This window comes from Dermacentor silvarum, chromosome 8 (genome assembly GCF_013339745.2).
Source record: "Dermacentor silvarum isolate Dsil-2018 chromosome 8, BIME_Dsil_1.4, whole genome shotgun sequence".
NCBI lineage: Eukaryota > Metazoa > Arthropoda > Arachnida > Ixodida > Ixodidae > Dermacentor > Dermacentor silvarum.
Genome location: NC_051161.1, coordinates 131,223,372 through 131,229,579, shown reverse-complemented (window position 1 = coordinate 131,229,579; position 6,208 = coordinate 131,223,372).

Sequence of the window (6,208 nt, the reverse complement as noted above, 5' to 3'; positions counted from 1 at the left end):
CTATTTGCGACCATTTCCCCCTGCATTATTCTAACAAAATCATCGTAAATGTCCCTGCCCAAACACATAGGATATACGAGATGACCATTTAAAGTGTCTTGGAATTTAAAAAAAATCGGATTCAAGGTAACCGGCTGCACCACCTGGACTGTTCTCTCTTCTTTCGCATCGCAACTGGACTTTGCCGACGCGAAGCTACCTTGCTTTGTCGATAAAGGCTAGGAGTGGCCTTTACAAAGTCTTTTGCTTTTCGCATCGGATGGGCCGACAACGCTTTGATGGGAGGACTGTGGTCATGAGGAGACCCTTCAACACATTCTGTGTGATTGTCCTGGATCGTTACATTTTACAAAGACGATCACGCGTGATCGCGCTTTGATCAAAGACTACGTTATGCGACTAATCGCTTTATAATGCCTACCTCGTAATCCATCGCCGCTGATGTCAATGAAAGCACTGTTACAATTTTTAAGGACAACAGACATGCAGAAGCTGTTGTAGCCTGAATGGGTGTTCGGAGTGCTACAAGTGCTACAAGTGCTGCGGTCAGTGGCGTAGCCAGGAGAGGGGGGGAGGGAGGGGGGGGGGAGGGGCTGCAGCCCCTCCCTCCCCCCTCCCAGAGAATAATGAAACGTTAGCCCCCCCCCCCTCCACCCTCCCTACCCGAAATGGAACCTAAGCCCCCCCCCCCCCCCCGAAAAAAAACCCTGGCTACGCGCCTGGCTCAGGTGTCGTGTAGTCTGCGTTGATATTGTGTCTGTGTGTCTGTGCGCCATGCCCCTCTCTCATTACTTTTTTATCTCTTTATACATGCCCCGCTCCCCAGCGTAGGGTAGCAAACCGTATTTCCTCTTCTAGTTAACCTTCCTACCTTTCCCCTTTCTTCTCTTTTTTTCTTCGGGCGCGGGTGGTCCCAGTCGCGGGACATCTTTTCCCCGAGAATCAGTCGATATTTCCTGAATGTCTGGGAGTGAAAAAGTGGGGTATACTCTTGGCAGTGACTGTCTCTCGATAACGGATACTCCAAAAATCGCACTTCACAGCAGTAAGGGATCGAATTAAAGAAGTGGTGAGGAAACCAGTAGGAGTCATTGATGAACGAGGGCTGACTTGTTCATGTGAACTTAGATGTACTTCGAACAGTTGACTCCTTTGGGCACCTTGGGCTAAATATATAAAAAGGACTAAGGAGGAAAGACCCCAATACGCAAATCGGCTAAAAACGGGGCGAAAAAGAAAGAAAGCTCTGGTTTCTGCGCCGGAAAATGCAATGTGCGTCCCAGTCAACAAAACTAACGCCATACCTGACATACTATCAATAAAGTTGTTTCCATCCATCCTAACATACTATGTGAGGCCAACGTTCGAATAAGCCAGGATTAGGTGGGACTCTGTTCAGTCTAGATTGATTGATAAACTGGAAAAGTGCAACGCAGAATAGCCAGCTTTATACTTTCCAGATACGCCCGCAGAGACTCCTGTTTCCGAAATGCTAAGCTAGCTAAGCTTGCCAACCCTAGCCGAAAGGCGGCGTGCAGCTCGGCGCAAGCTTTTTTCTTGCTTACTAAAGAACTACTTTTACATAGACAGTACACCACACCCAACAGCACAACAAGATAGAACCTTAAAATGGATACCGGGACGGCCCTTCATTTTCAACAACCACAATCACATCTTACAACCTATGTTTGCTCCTTCTTTCCAAAATTAAAGAATGCAACGATTTACCTGCGTCGGTACGGTCGTTCTGACGGCGACATGCAGCTTTCTTTTTTTTATATGGTGTTTTATTGTTCCGGACATGCAGTAACTAACGAGTTTAACCGTCGTATTCAGAAATGCATCTTGACTTGAAGTCTATGCTTGAGTCAAACAAGCGTTTATTCCAGGCCTCATTTAGATCAAGTCAAGCTGCTTGACGATCTAAATGAAGGCTGGCGTAAACACCCCGAAGGAAACGCAATGAGCATGTTGGGCGCGTTCACATCAGGCGTCATTTAGATCGAGTCGAGCATGCGCTTCAATTTTAGATGTATTTCTGAATGCGGAGGTAAGCCTACCTTTGGCTCCGACGCACGCGGGCAATGCGCCTCACGCGAGCACAGAACGCGTTTGCGCCGTAGCCATTATTCACTGCGCGCGCCGTGGCCGTTTTGACTGGCGTGGAGACCCCTTTGGAGGGAAGCCGACGGGTTCGGTGCCGAGCACATGTGGATCACCAGGGTGTGCTTACTCGCCCTTCGTAGGCAGGATGCACAAGTGCCCGCGAGGTGCCGCTGTGACCTCTCTTGGTGACGTATGGCCAGCAAGTACTACACTGCCCCGATGTATATCGAAGGTCTTTTCTTAGTACGAGCTTGGGAAGTGGCGACAAAACGTGTCTTTCATGCTGCCGCCCCAGCTTGTTAGTGTTTTATTACGCCCACTGTGTTGGGTTCTGTTGCTGTGTTGCTGTTCGTATGCCATTTTGTGGAACGTACGAATGCTATGCGTTTGTGGTCCTCTCCACTGGGGCATTTGTATATGTTTTATTTAGGGAGAGGAGTACACACTTTGAGCTGCATGTGGTAAAAAAAAAGTGGACGTAGACGAGGCTCAATGGTTGAATAGCTGGCGGACCACTCACACGACGATCCTCGTACATGTTTCGTGATTGATGTGCAGGTGCTCCATTCTCAAATCCACTCAGTAGTGATTCAACCAAAATGTTTGGGGCGGGGCATCAAACGATAGAAAGCGTGGACTCGCTGCCCCGACCAATGGCTTGAGTGGCTTATTACCAGCGGATCTGCCGAGATAGGGTCGCCCTAGGTGTTCCAGTTTCACTTTGCATCTATATGTGTTTCCTTGTAAAAATGTCAGACGATTACGATACTCCGTAATGCGAAATTTGAGCGCAGATAGATACGTGTTTTCATTTCGCGATATATCGAGGCAAAGATTTTTAGAGCGAAATCATTGCACCGACTGACAGTGCCACAGTGGGACAGTGCCGTCAGTGCCTCCGCACAGGGAGGGGCAGTAGGCGAAATGCAAAAGCGCCCGTGTGCTTGCGTTGTAGTGCACGTTAAAGAACCCCAGCTGGTCAAAATTAATTTGAAGCCCTCCACTATGGCGTGCCCCATAATCAGAACTGGTTTTGGCACGTAAAACCCCAGAAAGAAGAAGAAGAGGGAGGGGCAGTATGGGAACGCTGGCATGATGGGCGGCATCGGAGCCAGCTGTGGAAGAAAACGATGACGAACGCGCCAGCAGTAGCACGAGCGCGTTCGCCTGGTTACGCCGACGCTCAACCCATGCACGAATGGTCGCCTAATAGCTGCGTGCGTTCTAAAATGTCAGCAGAAATACAAATTGTCTTCAAGCTTCATCCTTAACATTTACTGTCGACCTAAACTCAAAAAGATCCCTTCCGCTGAGACCTTCAGCAGGGCGCTGAAGATCGCAGGGCGCGATCCCCTCCTTATAGTGGGCGACTTCAACGCCCCTATCAGGCTTTGAGGCTATCGCAAGGAAGATACGAGGAAGGAAACTTGCGGAGCTAACTTCCACGCTGGGCATCACTCTTCACACGGACCCTGCACAGCCAACTCGTCTAGGTAACTCTGTGACCCGGGACACCTGCCCCGACCTTACCTTCACCAAGAACATCAAACACGCAGACTGGGTCAATACTGAGGAAACCCTCGGCAGCGACCACTGCATTCTCGACGCCACACTCTCCACACGACCCCTACAACACCCCATCACACAGGCTCACCTACCCAACTGGGACGCCTTCCGACAGTCCGCACCTGCCTCTCCCATCCTTCAGAATGGTTATTCCCAGGGGGCCCAATCCATGCTCCAAACACTAAGACAACACGAGACCACAATACAACTCACGTACAGCCATCCGGATGTGGATAACCACCTCCTCCACCTTTGGGAGGCCCGCCGCAGCCTCACAAAGAGATGGCGCCGACAAAAACACAACTGCAAACTCCGCATGCGGTTACTGGAACTCACCCAGAAGGCGGCAGAGTACGCTGCCGAGCTGGCCGATTGAAATTGGGTAGGCCGGTGTAATACTTCCGCCAGGCAAACGTCTGGCCGCAATACATGGAGACTCTTTCATAGTCTCATCGACCCCGCTAAAACGCGAGGCGAAACAGAAAGACATCTACATCGAGCCTTTCACAATTTTCAGGGCTCCACAACACAACTAGCTCTCTCGCTTCGGGACCGCTATCTCAGCACTGAGCAGGACCCGCGGGGCCCCGAGTATCACTACGCAGGCAGGGAGAACTCGGAACTGGACGCTTCTTTCCAGTTACATGACCACCGCGTGGCTCTAGCCAAAATGAGGCGGGGCACGGCTCCCGGGCGAGACAAACTCACCGTGCAAAGTCATAGCAAACCTACCCGATACTGCACACCAGTCGCTTCTCGAATACATCAATGCCGTCTGGTCCGGAGAAACACTCCTCCGCCTAGAGTGGAAAACGTTTCTAATAACCTTCATACCAAAGACAGGGAAACCCATCAACACTGATAACCTTAGACCCATTTCTCTTACTTCCTGTGCCGGGAAGCTATTGGAAACTATGGTCAGGGATCGTCTCTCCTCCTACTTAGAAGAGCGTAACACTTTCGCCGACTCCACGTACGGCTTCAGACCCAAGAATTCTGCACAGGACATACTCCTACAACTACACCACGAAATCCTCACTCCTATAGAACACCCCCACAACGACAAGATCAATGTAACGCTTTATCTTAACGCAGTCTTCGATAACGTCAAGCACGAAGTCATCCTAGCTCACCTCAGTAGAACTAACTGCCGCGATTGCGCTTTCAGCTATGTCCGAAATTTTCTCACTGGACCTTCTCTGTCGGCGTCGCCACCGTTGGGAGGCGGCCCTGAAAAGTTCGAAGCTGGAAGACCAGCTCTGGGCCGTCCGGCAAGCCGAAGATGTCGCCCGAGTCCAAGGACTTCGAGCCGACACCTGAGGCCACTGAAAGCAAAGTGCCGGCACTTTAAATAAAGTTTATTTCTTCTTCTTCACTCACAGAGCTGCGTACATTCGCATCCAAGATCACGAATACGGCCCTTACCCACTGGGCACGCGAGGCACACCAGAGGGCGCTGTGTTGTCGCCTCTCCTTTTCAACTTAGCTATAGGCTCCCTTCAATGGTCAGGCGGCGCAGCGATCGGCTCAGCCGTCAGCGCCGCCGTGTCAGTTCCGCGAAACACCGAGGCGGCCACTTCTACGAAGGCATGCTTCTGCGGCGCTGATTTGAAAGAAGTCGGGCGTTCTAAACTGTGGTTTTTAAGGCAATTGAAAACATTGAGGCCCATTTTCGACCACCGACACTCGAGAAAGGACGTGAACTTTACCCGCCGCGGTAGCTCAGTCAGCTAAGGCGTTGCGCTGCTGAGCACGAGGTTGCGGGATCGAATCCCGGCCGCGGCGGCCGCATTTCGATGGAGGCGAAATGCAAAAACGCCCGTGTGCTTGCGTTGTAGTGCACGTTAAAGAACCCCAGGTGGTCAAAATTACTCCGGAGCCCTCCACTACGGCGTGCCTCATAATCAGAACTGGTTTTGGCACGTAAAACACCAGAAAGAAGAAGAAGAAGGACGTGAACTTTACGACAACAACCATGTATTTCGTGTCAAAAGAGTAAACAGGACGGACATCGCAGCAAAGTTCTGGTCACGACAAATAAAGCACGTTTACGACGTCGAACTCAAAGTAAGTGAACAAATAAAGAATTTATTTCGCTTAAGAGGGCAAATACGGCCGTAAACGTTTTTCAACTTTCATTTGTATCTTCAGTATACTTCGAGCGTGCCTTGCTTATCACATTTGTCGAGGTTTTGGTGAGTTGGAAGGTAACTTGGATGATTCTTTATGGCGCTTTTTGCTCCGTTGACAAAGTGCCTCGAGCATATTCTGGTGTTATCATTCGGGCTCCAGTGTGAGAGGTCATCATCGCTGAAACATAACAGAGAGCAATCAGCTGACACTAAGCAACACCTGAACAAATGTGTGCTAGCGTGCGCGAGAGAAGTGCTATTTTGCGAATACTCGATGTGTGCTGCGGTGCACTCCAGCCTTAGTTCTGTTGTTCTAAACGCGAGAAAACGTCGGCATGAATGAGCCCGGTTTCAGCAGTCGCGTCTTGATCCAGGCGCTGAAAGGAGCTGCACGTTGGCTTATT